At 41.1% G+C, this 19,145-nt stretch overlaps 1 long non-coding RNA gene across 2 annotated transcripts in view; it reads left to right on the forward strand.

Moving 5' to 3' along the window:
- Window positions 1–35: 35 nt before the first annotated feature.
- The window catches only part of LOC107207075, a 39,030-nt gene continuing 19,920 nt past the window's right edge, over window positions 36–19,145 (forward strand). The window contains exons 1-2 of one of the 2 annotated variants that reach the window (XR_001522602.2): window positions 36–707; window positions 1,408–1,605. This is a non-coding gene — a long non-coding RNA (uncharacterized LOC107207075). The remainder of the gene's footprint in view (window positions 708–1,407; window positions 1,606–19,145) is intronic. The other variant, XR_001522601.3, reaches the window with a different exon arrangement.

Raw genomic sequence — 19,145 nt, forward strand, 5'->3', positions numbered from 1 at the left:
CGGCCGGGGGAGCGGGCAGGGGAGCGGGCAGGGGAGCGGCCGGGGCAGGCAGGCAGGAGCAGGCACTTATGAGCAGGGCTGTCTGTGGAGGTGAGAGCTGAGTGTGCCTGCAGGCCCTGGGCAGTGCAGCTCCCATTCTCCTGGACAGCACACTCCTCTGGGCCTGCCCAGCCCCCTCAGGCACACTCAGCCTTCTGCTTGCTGTGAACTGGCAGTCAGGAGAAGTGTGCTGTATTTCACAGGTCCTACTCGGTTACTGTGTGTAAAGTAGTAACTCTTGATACTGTGGGAGGAACATTATTGAACAGGGGTGAGAAAAAGCAAGTGAAAGAACAGTTCCTTGCACTGTCCTCTGGGGGACTGCTAAAGAAAACCTGGTTCCAGGGTTCTGAGACAGATAATAGCTAAAGAAACATGTCCAAAAGCTTGGTTTTGTTGTTAATTTATTTTCTGTTTTCTGTTTCTAGGAGGTATAGTATGAGTCCAATACTGAGCAACAAAGCTGTTTGTTAAAGTAATCTCCGCACCCTGGAATTGTACTTTTCCAGGAGTGACTGTGGCTGGGTGCAGAAGGAACACTTGCTGTTTGCCTGTATGTATCTGTACCCCCAAGTGGGACAACTGAGGAACTCAGAAACAATGGCACTGGGACGGTGCTGGGATGTCTGAGCCTGATTCCTTACGTCCATTCCCTCACTCACTCAGAGGTGGTATCTTTTTGGATTTGCTTAGTTTTCCTTACACGGTTTTCTCTTCCAGTTCAGATTTGTTCAGTCACAGTATGGGTGATTACAGAACTGAGAGAGAAATTGCAAATCATGGAGTCATTGCCAGCTATCAGATTTTAAAAAATAATTAAAAGAAAACAGGTATTTTATGATGTGCCAGATGAATAATTCCAGAACATATTTTATTAAAGAAGATGAAGTGTGGTGCTAATCTTTGGGAAAGTTTCCCTTCATTAGTACAGAGCTGTTAGCACAGTTGTGGCCTGGAGCTAAAGTTGTGACTGAGTGCCACTCTGAGACTCAGACATCTGTGTTTGGGATCTGTTTGGCACAGGTGCTTCCAAAATACTCCCTGTCTCTCTTATGGACTGAAGCTAAAGCCAATGCCACAGATATGAAGAACTGAGAACTTAAATGATCACCATTTTCAGTTTGTGCCTCTTTAAATTTGTGCTTTTTGAATTACCATTTTCCAGGCTGTTTGTCCATCAATACAGGTTACAGATATCATTGAGAACTGGGAAATGGGAGCCATGGCTGGGAGAAGACCTCAGAAGGGACTGCTAACCCATCTCTGTCCCTCCAGGGCAGAGACAGAGCTCATCTGTAATGACCAGACATAATGACATGCATTTCTCTAACTCATATTTTCTCTGTGTTTTGTGTCCTGTTTAAACAGGTCTCTCATTATTGTGGTTTTTGAAACTGCTTGGGAAATCCGAACTGAGAGGAACAGAACCTACAGCGTTTCTCTTAAGCAAAGTTTGAAGCAGTACTTTGTGCAGAGCTACCAGTCTCATTCAAAGCAAACCCAAAAAATCTAAATGACAGAAATGATCTCTAAACATCACTGAAATGTGATTTTGGTTTATTTCACGTAAGTAGAATTTCATTTCATTGATGAAAATTAAAAAAAAAGGTCAAAACAAATAATAGTGACACTAAGACCAGACTTGCTCGAGCTCTTTTTAGCTCTGTGACCATGCAAGCCAGCTGAATGTTGCAGGGTGAGTACTGAGTTCTTGGTTTTGATGTTTTTGTAAAAACTACTGGTTCAGTGACAAAATGATGACCTGATAAAACTTGTTTTATTGCTATATTACTCATTCTTTTTTTATTAGATTCGTGCTATGGTGGGTTATAACCATCAGAATACCCAGGCAATTTTGTTTTGCACACTAAAACCTAATCAGGCATTACCTAAACAATTTCTTACCATTGTGACAGCAAAGTTTGATCCTATTTCTGCCAAAATCGATATGTGAAAACTCAGTAAGATAATACTTTAGATTAACTATGGCACTCATCAATTATCTTCTTCTCTTTCTCAGATTTTATGAACATAAAACATTCCTCTTTACATTGTGGGCTTTTAGAACACACATATATTTGGACTTTTTTGTGGTGAGAATATAAAGTGCTAGGTCTTCATTAATGTAGGGGCTCATATAGCAGATGCATATGGATAGATACTCTGATTTTTATTACAGCTTGTTAAATTATTACCAGTCTGCTCAGCCAAGTATTATGCCTTAGGTAGAGGAATTAAGTATAATTACCCTGCTTTGTTCTGTTCATTGTGGTAGTGGAGATGGATGAGTAGATTTTGAGCCACCAAATATTCTTGATGTTTTATGGTTGTTTCTCTTTATGTACTGGTTAAAGACAATCTGGTGTTGGTGAAGCATCTTGTAGCAAAGTGAGCTAGGAGAAAGGAAAATCAAACAGCTTGGCTTGAGGTAACATTCTTCTCACTTTTGTCAGATGTGTACACCACACTGACTTTAAAAGCTGCACTTTGATTTCACTGAAGTGCAGTAATTACATATTACTATCACCCCAAAGAAAAATGCTAAGAATCTTCTAATCATGTGATAGATAAGAAAATATATTAGTTACTTTTAAGGCCTAATTTGAGACTGCTACACTGAGGTGTCTTGTGCTTAGTGATTAGTATCTATTGGTAAGTCCAGGATGAAAAACTGGGAGTGCTGATGCATCTACAAGAACACATCCAAATGATACAGAGATGGCTTTATGCAATTCATTTATCTGGAACAGACATGAATGGATCTCTCTTTCTCCTCCTTTTGTATTAAGGTACTTTGGTTCACCACAATACCCAGTCACCTTTTGGTGTGAATGGAGTTAATTACTTCATTGATGTCCTAATTAACATCAGGTTGTATTGTTGTTTAGTGACAGATGATCACTATATATTTGACCATAGACTTAAAAACCCCTTTGTCCTTCATGTTGCTCTCATATACATCACAGCACAAAATCTGCTGTCATTCTTTGTGCGTTTGGGAAGGTGTCCTTTGCAGGAAGACTGGGGTTCAGAGAAAATCTTTGTCATGCAGGCTTGCATTGCTGCTCTTTCCTTTCAGTTTGCTGTTCCTCTTCAAACCCATTTTCCCAGCCACTCCGGAAACAGGTAAAAATCCCCAAATCTTCTTTGACCAAACACCCATCCACCCACCCCACCTCTCCCAAGCTGTAAATCCAGGAGCTGAAAGCTCTAAAAAAATTTTGCTCCTGAATTTGAGCAATCTCCTTTTGCTCAGTTGAACCCAGTTATTAAAAATACACACATGCCTTTCAGGGCGAACTTTGGACTGTACATGATGTCAGCTGCTGCTTGTCTTTCCATGTCTCAGTCTGGTTCTAAAGAAAAGTCGCTGTGGGCTTCTGCCTGCCTGGCACTGTTGGTCCTGCCAGGTGATGCAGTGGCTCTGAGATCAGTATTAATGAGTGTGGGAGCAGAGCCATAGCTACATGGTGCTATCAGCAGGTGGTGCTTCCCTCGACACGGGATGACAAATTGTCTGCGTTGTGTATCCTCGCCCATTTGCGCGCGTGCGTGTTTGTTTCCAGTGCAGATGTATTTCAGATTTGCAGTATTCTAACGTGGCAAACAGTGCAGGCTGAATGTAATGCAGATGAGGAGAATGTCCACTTCTTTGGCAGCAGAATTTTGCAGTATTGGTGTATTTATAAATATGCTGTTTGAAATGGGACACTGAAAACTAATTGCTGTAAAAAAATATAAAGGTTAATAATGCCCAAAGAGAAATTATGGAAAAATGAAAGTGCTACGTTGAAGAGTTCTCCAGTGTAATTTATTTCCCAGATAACCCAGGGCCAGATGATATCAGCAATATCAACACTGCTCATGCCAGTGAACTCCTATCTCATTGCATTTTCCCACTGCAAGCAACGCCACTGCTGAGTACTCAGCCTAAGGCTGTCAGCACTGCTGCCCTACAGAGATCCTAGAAACTTTTAAACATTACTAAAGCTCTGGTGGTCTCATAGTCACCTCACCAGCAATGCCTATGGGACATCTGACTAAATACAGTCATTGTAAACCTGACTTCAGGTACAGTTTATAAGTAAAATTGGATGGATTAAAGTATTTCTGCCATGGGAATTACTGATGACTATGTATTTGCAATTTTTATTTCTTATTCTACTAATGCTGGGCCAAAACCATACTGGCTTGTCAGGGTCTGTTGTAGATTTCAAAACATGCAGATTTGCCCAAGGATAAAGACTTTCTTGTGTAAATCAGTTTAGGTCAATATTCAGGTCAATAGCGAGAATAAATGACTACATCGGCTGAGCTACATTTCAGCGAGGATTCACGTTTGTGTGGATCTGACACTTGTTAAAACCTGGAGAAATAACTGTAATTCTTGTGTAGAATTGCACTGGCCTGTATGACTATGAATACCTGCCGTCTTGAATGCTGCTTCTAACTGGTGTTCTAAACAGGAGTGTGTTCAAGTATAGCTGAAGTTTAACGTAGGAGAAAGGCTGAGTAGTAAACTTAAAGTAAGCTGATGTGAGGGTTGTTCCTCCTAGAAGTTTGCAGGAAATTGACAGCATGCTTTTTAATAACCCACATAGTCACTGATTTGCACTTAGCCTCAAACAGGACTTCTTTATTTCCTTTATCATTACATGAAATGCTTTCCTCCTCCTTTTAAAGGAAAACTTCAAAGTTGTCAACCCAAAGTGACAATAATGCTGTTTGGAAAAATTCTCTGTGGCATGTAGTTTCACACCAAATGCTGTGAAGTGAATAAAATCATCCTGAAAAATAGCACTTGAGCATGAAAGGCCATCTCATCACGTTTGAGCAATTCATGCAAGATACAGTCAAGGTTTATGTGATCTGAGTTTTCCCGACGAGCATTAAGATTCCTAATAGCTAGAACAACAATTACTCCAGTAATATCTTTGGGATACCATCTACTTATGAAGCTTCCTGGAGATCATTTAGGTTTCATTCCACCACTAGCAACATGGTACATCATTCCTCATCTTTCTTGGGCATCGGGAGGAAGGCAGTGTGCCTTGTGATTTACCCCAGAAGACAAGCTGTGCACAAAGCAGAACAAAGCTGTGATGTGCACATAGGTACTCATGAATCACAACCAGATGTATCTTTAATTTCAAACTCAGCAGCCACAGCCATCCCTTTCAGTGAATTTCAGTGAATTCTGCGTGTTTCAGAAATAATCTAGTAAACTTCAGACTGAATTTTTACCATGGAGAGCTTTCTGGCCCTTGCTTGGAGATTCACTTTATTCTCAACACATTGGCAATACCAAAAAAGTCTGTTCCCTGCTTTTTTGCTTTCTTCTCTTCATATGTTCTTGAATAAAGCCAAATAAGTCTCTGAATTAGGAGTTTTTTGGGTTTGGGGCTTTGTTTAAATAACAGGAAGAGGTTCGAACATCTGTGATCTCTTGATGGAGTGTCACAATTTGGCTTTCCTAAGCCATGATATTCTTTCTCTTTTCTCTCTCCTCTTTTGGTGTCAGGCTAATATTTGTACCTTTTGATAAGCAGTCTTCCACAGGGACTTCTGGGCCTTAACCCCAGCATTCTCAGGCTGTGTTACTTTTGATAAAACCAGATGGTTTTGTGATCACTAAGCTTTGGAAAAAAATTCCAGGAAAAGTCCTTATTTTTCTTTCTCCTTTTTCCCTTTTTGGGGGATTTCAGGCCCCTTAACAGTCCTCCAGAAAAAGGAGTAAATTTTTTAAAAAAGGAAAAAAAAAGGGAACAGAATATTGTTCCCTTGGAGCCCTGAAAGAAGTGGAGCAGGGAGCACAGAATACTTATGTGCATGATAAATGGCTGTGTTGCAGAAAACTAAAACTCCGAAATGGTAAGACAAGGCATGGAGGTCTTATCTTGTATAAAGGATGATGATGTACACTTCTTTTAGGGAAATCAGATTGTTAGGCTGATTTAGGGCTTTGGCTTTCCTGGGACTTGATTAATACAACAGATTACATATAAAATAGTTCACATGATGAAAACCAGGAATAGTTCTTTGTGGAAATACAAAAGCATTTGATAATCTGCTAACCACTCTATGGGATGATTCTGTTCCATATGAATCCAGTGGTGTGGGACTACTCAGAGAAACCCTCTTAGCACCCTGTAAAGAGCCCAGGACCTCACTGGACATGCAGCTTCCCTGAGGATTTTAATTCTAGGGAATTTTTTTTTTCTTGCCAGCTCCTCTTCAAATTATATTTGGATAATACTTCCTAGACAGAAACACTGGTTGATGGGACTGGTGACACAAGGTTTTACAAGTCCTGCACTTGGATTTATGCCACGTGGAACCCCTGCCTTGTCTGTCTACAGAATAATGCATACTGTTTTCCCCTTTGTAAGTTTAAAAGTATTGTTATAATTTGGAGGAATGAAGAGTAGGGGTGCAGTGGAACATGCGTGAGACTGGAAATGTGAGCTGTGAAGGGTGGGGGTTGAATCAAATAATGGAAATATGATTACACTAGAACAGAGCAAAACAGGGGCAGAAACTGGGAGATGTACAAATCCTGGTCATCATCATGGACCCAGAAAACTTCTGGAAACAATCCCTCAGAAACAGAAGAAACATAAAAAATGAGAAACCATCAAGAAAATCAAAACTTGGAAAAGGAGAGGTTAGGTTTACATTGTGTGTCCTCCACTGGATGGGGATTACGGGTAATGGGGCTGAAAAAGCATGGAATGAGCAGCTCATGTTGAAGTGGATCAAAGCCACTGATTTTGGATAGAGTAGGATTTGTCAGGATTGTGACAAGGTTAGAATGTGGGCCCTGAACTACTTTAAGGCATGCTCAAAGCTCTGCAACTTTGAGAAACTAACCTACTGCTACAGCTCACCCAAGGAAAACTGCTGTGTGACAACTTCAGGAATTTAGGCCAAATTGAGCAGGGAAAAGCAAAGACATCTTTAAAATTTACTTTGCTGTTTTCAAAGTTGCATTGTATTCCAGAAATGCAGGAACTTCTCATTTCCACATTTTTGCACAGGACTTATTGTTTCCCAATTACAATAAGGCATTGCAGTTTCACTTAAAAAATGGTCTAATAAAAAAGAACTCAAAACCTTTCAGAAAATTGAATACCACCAAAATTATAGTATAGTGAGAGACTTCTGTATTTCTTAATTAAAACTTCCAACAGTTAAAATAAGTAAAGTGATTTGCATTTGATCTAACCTTTTTTTAAAATTTATGATTATCTACCAAAGTAAAAAAAAATAAAAAATCCATTATTCCCCCAGATCTAATTAGTTCTGGATACAGGTACAGATTTTCTGCCCCTTTTTCTTTTGGTTTCAGCATTCACCCAGCACAGTATCTCTTGATCTGTCAATTTTTCTGAGCCTTAACTTAAGGAAGATAGAGTTACTGTTGAAAAGTCTATTGTAAAGAAAAAGATTGATCTAATGCTAACAGAGCTATTAAACCCCAAGGAATGGAAAGACACCTGTGGATTTAAAAGAGAGGAAACACTTTCTGTGCGGATAAACTGTGGAAAGAAGAGTTCTATTTATTGCATCTGGCCAGCAGTTGCTCAATATCAAGGTGTGTACTTCAATGCTGCATCCAGGCAGGAGGCAATGCTTCTGAAAAAAGCTTGGAGTTTTAGCCCCTAGCCAAGCAATCATTAAGTCATTTAAGCAGCATTTCTGATCCTTGAGACAGCTGTACAGGTTACATAAATTTCCTTCTAGAAAAGCCAGTAAAAGTACCCAGGGCAGCACCTAAGTTTTCCCTGCCTGATGTCAGGCTGGCGTTGTGCCTTACAGAACATCCCAGCTTCCCCTCCTGCTGTGCTCTCCCAGCTGAGCCCCCACAGGCTGCAGATATGTTCTCATTTGCCTTCTGCCTCGGTGAATGCCTGAGCAGAACCTGCTCCAGCAGGGAGAGCAGGGACAGTGCCAGGGTGGAATTTGCCATTTTTAGTGGACACTGAGGGTTTGTCCACTCAGCCTCCAAAGGTACTTTCTTTGTCCTGTCAGTGCAATAAACCACAGCAAGGACGGTGTTTGGAGTGAAGGAGCTCAGAGACTCCAGTCGTACTCTAGGATTCTCTCTCTTCCCAGCAAATAACGATCAGTGGTCAGAGTGCTTCAGAAAGGTAAATGATTGCCAAGCTCAGCAAATCTGTGAAAAGGCAAAAGGCAATTTCATTCTGAAAAATTTCCCACTCCTCCTCCAGATGTAACCTGTATCTTTTCTCTTGGTGTTGTAATCTGTCATGCACGTGTGGTTCAGACAGGACCAGGGACCTGAGTGCTGGATCTGGCAGAAGCAACTCAGCCTGCTCCCAAGCCCCGTGTTCTCCCTGCCCCATGGCAAGAAGTTGCCAGGTGTGTATCAGGGTGAATAGAGAGGAGCATATGCAGCACCTCAGCAATGACTGCAGCAGCTCCTACATAATTGCAAGCATGTTGTCATTGACTCTTCGGGCTAATTAGGCCAGAGAGGTGAGATCACACTGGTAAAAGAGGCTGTGAGTGGGAATGGCTGAGATGTTTGCACACATTCACTTCTGCTGCTTTTCTTCAGGCGTGCAGGAGGTCAGCCAAGGAGCAGGGAGGTCAGCAGGGTATGGGAACAGCTTTAAACACTTCAGCTAGTTTCACCAGGGCTCAAGAGTCAAGCCCTAGGCTTTATCCTTGTGGGCTTGATCAAATTGCCTATGGTTTCAAGGTCTTTCTTGAAGATATTTTTTCCTGAGATGCTACTTTTTAAAGAAATGTTGGAACATTAGAAGTCAGAATTAAAAAATAGTCACACAACAGGAAATTTGCAGGTCAGTTTAAATCCTTCTCTACCTCACCTTCACATAGAGCAAAAACCTATTTTCTTGTCTCTCCCAGAATACAATACTTTTCAGTGATCTTTTTCTTTTTTCTTTTCTTCCTTTAACAGAATAAGTCCTCTTCACTCATCCTTCTTTGGTTAAGAAAATAACATTACTCAAAAACACCAGTGCTATATTTTCAGCTCCTTGCAACACTCCTCTATAGCAAACATTATCCTGGGGAATGTTCCATCTCCTCGTGCCTGCTCCATTTGATGACCTGGTAACGTTTGGACAGCAGGAATATGTGACCAGGGATTTATGGCTTGGATTACAGCAAGGGATAGGCGTCTGTGTCCAAACTTTCAGACTTGGTTCTCTCCTTCCAAGTGAAAAAAGAATGCCAATGCTTTCTCTCTAGTTTTCTCCCTGAGACTTCCTGATTACAGGTCATGTGTCACTGCCACCAAAGCTGCATCATACCAGGCAGAGTTATGAAGAAATAAAAAGAGCTGGTTTATTCCTTTTTCGTATTTACCCGGCTGTGGAGAAGGGACATCATGCTAGAGCATCCCCTGGTAACCTCAGTGTCGCTTGACCCAGAGCAGATGTGATTTTTCTGAGAGGCTGAGCTGTGTGACAGGGAACAAGCTGCTGGGATAGTGTGGACATCTGGTATGGGCTGTGCTTCAGAAGATGTACAGAAAAGTGGCTGCAGTTTCTGTGTGCCTGGGGCTTCCCGAAGCAGTGCAGTGGGGAACTCTTACCCCTAGGATGAACTGTGGATGGCAAGAACAGCTCCTCTGCTGTCTTGGCCAAGAGCAGCAAAAGCGGGATATGAGCTGGCAGAGGCACAGGCTAAAATGTCTGTGCAATTAAGATATTTCACAGAGATTTCTGTGCTTGTATATAATAAAACCACAACTTTTGGAAATGAAGACATAACTCTTCCCCACTACATTCATCATGGAATGATGAGACAACTTTTGATTTTTCCTTCCTGATGCCATTTCTCTGATCAAACAAAAAAGAAAAGGAATCAGTAGGGAAAATCTCTTGGGAGCACAGTATTTAACACTCATTTGTCAGGTGATATTTACCCTGTTTTAAGAGGATTAGACACAGTCATAGTCCAGAATACCAGTCAAGGTATCTCCAACATCAGCGATTGCTTTGCACAGTCTTTGCCCTTTTAACCACCTGTTTTGTAACACTGGGGGCCACTCCTGGTTCATCCTCTGTGCAGGGCCCAAGGCTTTTCAAAAAATGAGAGCGTGAGAGAGAGAAGCTCTGCAAACAAGACACATCAGTGTAGTTGTATTGAAGTTGCTATCAAGGCATTTATTGGTATGCCAATTGCACTTCAGCTTTCCAACTGTACAACTTCCTTGTTTTTCAAACCCACTCTTGCTTGTAACATTTGAAAACACACCATGGACAAAACCTTTAAAAGCAGTAGTGTAAAACGCCAGCAGAAAAATAAACGGGGAAGTAGAAGAAATGAAGGGGCTTGTCAGTTCTGGGTTGTTTCATATTTATTTATTTATTACTTAATTTGGATTTGGAGTGGAAGGTATGTGTAATCGTGTGGAAAGTAAATTAAGACTGCTCACTTGTGGGTGTTAAAGAAACACTTAATTTTTCTGAAAGAGGTGTCTGTTGAGAGATGATAAGGTAAAGCACATTTCCAAGCTGAACTCCACTCCAGAACCTTTTGTAGGGGATTGAGGGTCCTTCCAGCCCCAGTGGTAACGCCGGGGCCAGAAGATGATCCTGACTCTGTGCTGGCAAGGTGTGCTGTGAGGCATAGAGGGGAAGGGGAACTCTTCTCTTTATTTTCTTTCTTTGCTTCTTTCTAAATCTTCGGCACTTCCAGCTCCTTTCCTCTTCAGCTGGGCTGCCCCCGTGCTTACCTGGCTGTCCAAGCAATGCTCAACTGGCAGCTGTGCCTGTGGAGAGGGAGTGTCTGAGACCATGCCTGTGGCTTTTATCGGCTTTATGAAAGGGAAACTGGTGTTCTGCCATCAGTTGCCTGGACTCGTGAACGGGTAATGAGAGTAACACAGCAGCTCTTGGTTAATGTTCATTGCAGAAGTCAGACCTGCTCCCATAACTGCACCGAAGGACAGTGAATCTAACCCTTGGGTAGCAAATTCTCTTAAAGCCTTGCAGAAGGGAAAGTGAAACCTTTTATCACTATGTCATTTTCTCAAAAGCATGAAAAATGGAGCAGGTTGAAACAGACGACTCGAAGGCTGCTACATCTGTAGCAGACAAACAGATGGGGAAAACAAACAGAGAAGGGATCAAGCCCAGGGCAAGAAGAAAGAATTTCCACTGAATGCGTTTCTTGGGCTGGGTCAACCCTTTTAAGCAAATGTGTTGGGTGTTTGAGGCAGTGCACACCTCTTACATCATACATGAAAACGGGGATGTGAGGCCAACTTTGGCTTGAAAGGCTTGTGCAACATTCCCTGCTCAGGACTGCGCTAGTGTGAAATGACAGCTACAATAAATGGCAAATACTGCCTTTTATGCATGTGCTTGCCATTCCAGCTGCTTGAATAAACATTCCATCAAACCTCAGCCTGGGGATTGAACCTGAGCTCAGATTATATTTTGTTTTGCCTACCTTATCCCTTAGCTTCTCGCTAAGGGTGGAACTGGCACCTTGAGGCCAGGCCCTCTGGGTTATTCATCATGGTACACAGTAATCAGACATCTGACTTAGCAACCTCGAGCCTGGGCAAGGTATGATGTATGGAGCATGAGGAGTCAGGTGTCCTGGAATGGGAAAAAAGGCAAAGGATACACTGGGCGGGGAATTTCAGTCAGAATTCATCAGGCATCAGCCAGAGCCATAAAGATCCTAGAAAGGTTTTACTGCCCATCAGGGGAGTTCTGCACATTTCTTCAAATAATGTGGGAAAGACTAGGGGCTTAATGGCTCATTTTCTGGCTTTCATTAGGTCATTTCATCCATTCTTGGGAATATTTTTCACCTATTCTTAAACCCACTTTTCATTTACATTTCATGTGCTGAGTTCTGCAAGCACACCTGCATTAATTATTTTCTTGAATTGTCCAAATATAAAACAATGGACTGAAAATGTTTCATCAGCTAAGACATGCATTTTCTATTAAATATTTGCTGCTTTGCTTAGTATAATAAATTAGCCTGTGTTGAAAAATCACTCTAAAGAAAATGCTTAATTAAAAAAAATATATTAAATTAATTACTTTATCTGGCTTTTATAATAAAATGCTACGAAAACATTTTGAAATGCTGTAGTTGTAACAGATTGTTTTTCTTTTTCTCAAGGCAGCTGCTTTGATAAATATTTCTAGCTAGTCATAATATCATTATGAATTTGTACTAATATGATTTTATCATAATTGTTTAACATTGCATTAAATATTTCTGGGAGAAGTTATAGAAACAATAATTGTGATTTTGTAAGCAAACACAGTATCTGAAAAGTACTCAGAGGGTATTTTTATTGCTTGTTGCATCCTGGGTCCTTTTTTGGTGGGAAATGCTGACAGGGAATGTGTGTGAGTGATATGAATGCAGGGCTGTGTCCACTGCCAAGGCTGTGGTTGAGTGGGTGGGATTTGAAGTGTGCTAAGAATGTTGTAGGTTTCCAAAGGGAGTTTTTAAGTCTGATAGTAGCCAGGCTCTTAGGATGAATTAACAACAAGGGTGCTGGGAGGCAGTGGGGGTGTCAGGGAGGCTGTTTAGGGGGATGGAAACATTTATCTCACTTGCCAAATACAAAATGAATTGATGGAGAATTTTGGCACACTGAGTCAGTGAAAATGCCGCATGTGCTTATTTCTTAAAATGTACTTTTCTGCCTGAACTTGCAATGCTGCTGAGTTCAGTGGGAGAAGGAATGTAAATAAACATATATTTCACGTCCCCCCAGTGACTCCAGAGCAGGGCTCCTGTGCAGAGCCACACGTGTGCTCAGGCTGTTGTATGCCACATCTGTCCATGTGAGCATGGGGACTGGGAGAGGAACACCAGTGTGGTGGTCTTGCCTCTCACAGTGACTTTTTCCACAGCCTGTCTCACTATTTCTGTGAATTTTATGTCCTTGGGTTCTAAAAATGAGGATAATAGTGATGACTTACCCTGAAATGTGAGCCATGCAGATGAATTAGGTAATTGTGAGGTTTTCAACTACTAAACTCACAATAGCCACTGAAAGGAGAGTTTGAAGGGCCAAATTAGTGACACAAAGGACAGGATACATAACCTTTGTAACACTGGGTAACCATCTAGAGATGCTGCAAAAGAAAAAAAGAAAAATCTTACATCTTACATCATCATTAACTGTAGATTGGGTCTTCTGTCTTCTAAACCAGGGGTGCAGACACAGCCTGCCCTCGAGGGAATGAGATGTTCCCCCATGGTTACCTGGGTCTGAGCTGGCTCTCCCCTGGTTCCCAGCTCTTCTGGTCAGTTACTCCTGTACTTTAAATGAGAGCTTTCTAAGGATTCTGCTGGATGTGAGCTTTTAGCTCTGTCCCATTGGTGGTCCAGAGCAAGTGATGCTGGAGCGTGGCTGGCAGCATTCTTTCTGTGCCAAAATGCTTGAAGGAGCACCAGCAGGGCACTGGCTCAGACTTCTGTGTTCCCTTTCTGGCTAATGCCAGTGCCACCATAACATGAAGCAGAGCACAGAAGTGAAATGAACCCTGGAAATTATAGTGGTATACAAAATTTTCTTTGCTCATATGAAATTTTCCTCAATTTAGGTAGAATTTTCAATGTAAAAGCTTTGTAGGCCAAAAGAATTTAGCCAGCTGTTCTATTGTGGCAGGCAGTTTTCTCACATTCAGGATATGTTTCTTGCTGTTCTGAAGTCAAATAGAAAAGCCAATATTCCTTGTCATATTTAATGTGTCTGCTTTGGGAAAGCAAAAAAATCTCCTCTACCAATATTGCCTCTACAGCAGGGACATCTAGGTGTACTCTTTTGTGAGTTTTAATATGCCAGTGCTGTGTTCACTGCTTTCATCCTTTACCAACTTTTTACCTGCTCTATCAGGAGGAAGGTTTTGTTTTGTTGTGTTTTGTTTTGTTTTTTTCCTCCTCTTTTGTGCAGTGCTGAGCTGATAGGTGTTTTGAATAAGGCAGCTTTGGTTCAAATTGGGTGTACTGCTAGGGAAGGGTAAAAAAACCCAAAAACTGATGAATTGTAAATGTTGGTTTTGGAAAGGTATGTCCAAGGCACTGCAGGTTGTTTGAACTCTAGGACCACTGCAGATTCTCTCAAAAAGAGGAGAAGGAGGAGGGCAGGGAGGAGGCATCTGTAGCAAAAAATATACGACAGTGTTGCAGGGGATGATAGCCATAGCAAGAATGAGGGATCTGAAGTTAAACTGGGGGCTGAGGCAGGAATCACCTCACCTGGTGCTAGAAAACTGCTTATCTGCTCCCATGCAGTTAGCCCAAATTCCCTTGAGAGACAACTCATCTGGCCTACTTCAATGTCAGCCATCAAATGAGATTAATTAGGATCTAGGAACAGCTGTTGTCTTGCTGGACTTAACTAAAGAGAGCCTGGCTGCGTCTTGGTCGTATCAGGTAATTTCCAGCTGGGTCCTGCACTGGGGTCACAAAGAGGCAGGGGATTTTTGCAGCAGTTTAGAAACCCCTCAGCTACTACAGGGAGTGCTGGTCCTCTGGGCCAAAGGGCAGGACTTGCTCAGAGCCCCCGAGGTCAGCAGGGTGACAGCCACATGGGGAGTTTTGGGACCCTGTGCACAGCACAAGCTGTAAAGGATGCTGTTCTCCTGTGCAGGAAAGCTGATGTTTTGGGGAGTGTTGGCACTGCCCACGGGCTGGCTGTGTGACAGACACCCTGGCCTGGCACTGGCAGAAGCTGCATAACCCACCTTAGTGAAGAAGGAGAAGCCAGCTGATTTCAACAGTTCTGTACCACCTTTCTTTTTGTGCCCTGATACAGTTCTCCCCGATTTTACAGTGCACAACACTGCTTTCCCAGTTTAAGACCCTGATCTGAAGCCAGATCAAATAAATAGGAGCATTTTAGATAAAACCATAACTGAATGAAATCTTTACTGCATTTACTTTTCAAGTTACTCCAAAATTCCCTTCACAATAAATTCTTAAAGATGGAGGATGATTCCATAGTTTAAAAAAAAAACAAAAGAAAAAGAAGTGTGTGTTTCCTAATCGAAAGTCAAGAAATACATAATTTCTTTCTAGTAAAGGAACCATGTTCAGTTTTTCCCTTCATGAATTAAAATACTACCACCGTAATCAGCCTTTTTGTTTTTATTGTGCATTTAGAAGGTCCATTCATTCACAGGATAAATTTATCTAATTGGATATAAAGGCAACATCTCTTTCATTATACAAATAACTGTGGAGGCTTCTCCTGCAAGTAAGTACATAAATATTATCTAAAGTTTCTGTTGTCATTCCTGACTAGGAAATACAGCTACAGGCAAAAGCTAACAAAATGGCCAGCTTCAAAGAAGCTGAGTCTTTCTGCTTTAGTTTTTTTTCTTTCCTTATCAAAACACAGTAAAGAATTAATGGCCTTCCTATGTGTGTGCCACAAGCTTTCTTATTTTTCCCTTGTAACCATTACAATCTAACAGAATTTTTTCATGTTTTTGTATGCTGGATATCCAGGATGTGTTACTAAGCACTAAGCAGGGAGTATTTTCAACTTGAGCAGCAGAGTGCCAAATTTTGGTACAGCATCTGGCAGGGGATGGACACACTTACATCCCTCCTCCTCTTGTGCAGTCCCCTTTTGCATTCCCTCAGTTCCCTTCTCATCTTTTACCAGAGCATCAGTTCTGGTTAGGAACTGGAATGTGTTTCCCAAATGGAGACAAAACTAACTGTAAGATTTTTTTTTTTCCCTTTTCCTTTGCTGCTGATGAATAGAACATGGGCTTGAAAATGGGATTGTCTTCCTGCTGATAGACTGCAGGGCTTATCTGTAAACAAAAAAAGTATTTATGGAAGTAGGTGTTAGTTGTGGCTTTTCATAGCTGCCTTGAGGTATTGAGGAACTGTGAGATTATCTCTTTTAGGGTTTTTTTTTGCCACTCATCCCTCCAGTATCTGTACATCTACTGTATAAAACAGACTAGGAGAACAAAGACCATTGTGGATCTCATGGGTGTTTGACTCATCAGCTCTCTTTCTGCTTACAGAAAGTTTGGCCTGGTTGAAAAATATTGTTTATAAGTGCCAGAAAAGCTTTCATTTTCTCTGGTCTAGTTTGAGATTTTAAAACTTTTAGAGAGTGAGGAATTTAAAAGCATCTTTTCAAGATACCCCTTTAGACATCCAGCTATTAGATTATTTAGGAAGGTGTCAGGGAAGAAACCTTTCATGAGGTAGCAACTGGATCTCAAACAAAAGTCCAAACCACAAGAAATATCAACAGAAAAATCAAAAATACATTGTTTTTTTCACACAATTTCTTTTGGTGAAATCTTTGTATTGTGATTTATGGTCTAGTTCTGTGCTCAGAAAATGGTTTGTCTCTCACTATTTTTCATATCAGATGCCCATAATGTATGACTATTGGATTTCATTTATTTCCTAATTTCCAGTCTAGAATCTTTAAAACAAGCTTAGGGGCTTAGTGTTTTTTCCTTTGCTTGGTTACCACTAGCAGTAAAGATTATTCAGGCCAAACTAGAAAGACAAGCATCAAATTTAAAAGAGAAGGAGAACAAAACAAACAAAAAATTAGACATTAGAGATTCTCTCATATTTTATGCTTTAAATGTGCCTACTAGTTTCATTTCCAGTACAATCCAGTGCACTCTGGCACTTAATGAAAACAGCAAGTAAATAGGAGGGGAGACCTGGAATGAAGAGCATGTTTTAACCAAGTCAGGCTTACCTGCTGTGAACTGGTAGGCTCAGCTGGGCTCAAGTCCTAGTGCTGAAGGACAAAGGGGAGGATCAGGGAGAGTGGGTTTCGGATCACAGGTCCTCTCTGAGCTGTGAGCTGCCCAATATTGCATCCCAAAGGAGGACTAGCTCTGCCAGCTGACTTGCTCTGGTTGGGTAAGTCAAGCCTGCTGAAACAGTTGGGTTTTGCAAACATGGCTCATTTCAAATGAGATTGCTGAGGGGATGATTATGCTGGGCTCAACAGCCAGATACAAGGGACAGCGACTTTTAGAAGACATATTTTCAAGCTCTTTTTGGGCACAAAGCTATTTAACTGGGTGATATTTTTTTGTTCCTAAATTACACCCTAAATGGGATGTAGCCATTTTGTATGGGTTTTCTGCTCTTTCTGTGAATTAAAGAGGGCATTTTCACTGGAGGCCTAGTTGGAAAAGAGAAAATGCCCATGTGGTCTAATCCCATTGGGGAAGACAGCAATGATGCTCTCAGGGCTCCAAGAAAAGCAGCTACAAATGTGAGACTGAAGGAGGACAGGAGAACAATGCAAATACAGGTATCCTGTCAAAAAAAATAATGTTTAGGAGTATCAAAATCTGTGCTGTGATTAGTCAGCGTGTGAAGACAACGGACCTGCAAAAGATGATTATATTGAGACCAAAAATTTTGAGGGAGAAATGGGAAAGTTTACCTGAGAATAATGGCAAGATAGTGACACACAATTTTTATTTTTTTTTAAATTCCATTATTCTTTAATATTGAAAATTTTGCTCATCTTGCCAGTTAATCAAAGTACTGCCCATCAGGGCTACAATTAAGAAAATTGTACAAAGCTGTTTTTTCCAGTGGAAGGTGTTCTGCTGAAGCTGGCCTGTCCTTGCTCATTATTACTAAAAATAATAAGTACACAAGCAAATCCATGTGAGATGTTCTGAACCCCAAGGCTGGCTGTGTGCAGCACATGGCTCACCTGCTGGCAGGGTCTGTTCTGGGCTGTGTTACTTTCCCTCCAGTAACAGTCTACACTGATGTCTTTTTCCAAAGCAGAAGTCAGATCCTCCACCAGAGATGCAGTGCATTGGAATTGTTGTTTTCTGGCCAGCCATCTTTGCTGTACCTCTGTGTTAAGAGGTACAAATACACCAGCAAGAGAATTATTGTACTCACAAATACACCAGCAAGAGAATTATTCTTTTAGGCAACCCATGAATCAGTACCATCTGTATTCCATCTTCATCTCTCTGTATTGTTTGCTGCCTATGCAATTATATTTTGTCTTCTGATGAGGTCACTGTCATTGCAATTGTTTTAATTGTAGCTGATGAGTCGTGGGCTTTTGAAATCATTAGTGGTTCCTGTGAGCTCTAGCAACAGAATAACATCATTTCTTCCTTGCTGTTCTTAGTCTTCCATGAAAGTGAAATCTATACAGAACTTAATTACATTTTATATCTTATTTGTTGTTTTAACTGAACTAATATTTACAAATGGATTTGATAAATATCATTGCATTTAAAGGAAGGAACCCCTCTGTGTTGTCTTTTCAAGTTGCTGAAAAGAAATCAGAAAGAATGAGTTCTTTAGAAAACTTTAATTACTAGCTGGTTTCATTGACCTGCTAGGCTGGTGGCATCTGCCTTCCAGTCTTTTTCAAATCATTTATCTTTCATTTGGATGTTTAGGAATACATTAGCATGTGGCCGTAATAATTACAAATTATAATGATTAAAAATTAGGGGGTTTCTGCTATCAAGAGTTTTTCTTGTTCCAGCCAAAGGCAAAATACAAGCACAGATTTCTGTTCTTTTCTTTGTACTAAGGGGATGAAATCTGCAGATGAGTGTAGGAGGAAGGAAGCAGCTGATGGCAAGTTTAAGGAAGAAAGGAAGCATTTTGTGGGGACTTCTTGACTCATCCTTCTGTTAGAGGGCACTCTGGTTTCTTGTTTCTGGCCACAACCTGAAGCAGCTCTTGAGCAGTAAAGGTTGAAGTCTTGATTTCAGTTGTACTTCATGATTTCAGTTCTCTCACTTAGGCTTCTCCATCAGTTTTATGTTTTGCCTTTGTGTTTCTAAACTTTTAAAAGTGGTAAATGAAGTGACTGCAGGCATTAAATTAACAAATACTAACAAGTTCATCTGCATTCAGCTCTTTTTAAGCACCTGTTTACAGCGAGAAGAGAACTGTGTGTCGGTTAAAGCAAATTGTGCATTTTCATAACCGAATGCATCTGTCAATTAAAGCAAACCTTGAGGCACTCCCAGAACCCTCTCTGACCACTCTTTTGACCCCCTCATCTGCTGTCTAGCTCCTAGTTAGACAAATTGATTTTTTGCACTCTTTTCCAATCAGAATCTGCAAAGGTATGA

This window comes from Parus major, chromosome 6 (genome assembly GCF_001522545.3).
Source record: "Parus major isolate Abel chromosome 6, Parus_major1.1, whole genome shotgun sequence".
In the NCBI taxonomy this organism is placed as follows: Eukaryota; Metazoa; Chordata; class Aves; order Passeriformes; family Paridae; genus Parus; species Parus major.